Raw genomic sequence first — 909 nt, forward strand, 5'->3', positions numbered from 1 at the left:
CCTGGGACATTCTGACACCCTTGCATGGAGAGGAGAGATAAGAGCCTGGCCAAAGCTGTCAGAAAGCCCTGCTTTAGAGGAGTGAGGCCAAGGTCAAAAACATCGGGGAAGTCCTCTGTGAAACACAAGGCTCAGAGTTTCCTCTGGGTCAGCGTGTTGGCCTGAAAAGTCAGGAAGAGAGCAAAAGATCATTCTGTCTACTCAAAGACAAACAAGAGACAAGACAGATGGTATTAAAGGAGAGATCAGAGATAGGAGGAAGAATCCACAGATAATTGAGGCAGAAGGTGCCTGGGGATTTGTTCTGGAATGCATGATTTCATTTATCAGAGGAAGGACTGTTTTGTGTCACCCAACTTTGGGTCTGCTTAATTCAGAGAGGGGTAATCTGCTCACCTCAAAAGGACCTAAGATTATAGAACTTTTTGATAAATTGCAGCTTCAGGTTTTCAAGAGCTGGAAATAATATCCTTCATGGTATGTGTCCTCGCCAAGGAAGTCCCCTCCAGTATCTCACTAAAGTGTATACCTCAAGCTGGGGACAGTGCTATCACTGACAAACTCGATGCACCATCACCTCCCCACAGTGGAGGCACAAGAATGTTGTCCCCTTGATTTCACCTCTGGAATGCCACAACTCTCCACCCCACATCAGAACCCTCTGGCCATGCTGCCTTAGTTTAGGGCTTTGTCACATGCAGCCTTAAGGACCTCAGTGGGCCTCTGGGTGGTCTCCCCAATACCAGCCCTAGTATTCTATCACTCTAGTGCACCCTGTGACTTAGGGTGCTTCCTACCATTATTCTTATACATCTATGAAAAGAAAGGTCCATATCACAGGATTTCTTAAAGGTCCCTTCTAACTACATCTCAGACCTTTTGTCTGTTTGAGATTCCATATTTTTCAGA

Source organism: Hyaena hyaena, unplaced genomic scaffold (genome assembly GCF_003009895.1).
Source record: "Hyaena hyaena isolate Hyena2069 unplaced genomic scaffold, ASM300989v1 scaffold_301, whole genome shotgun sequence".
NCBI classification, from domain to species: Eukaryota; Metazoa; Chordata; class Mammalia; order Carnivora; family Hyaenidae; genus Hyaena; species Hyaena hyaena.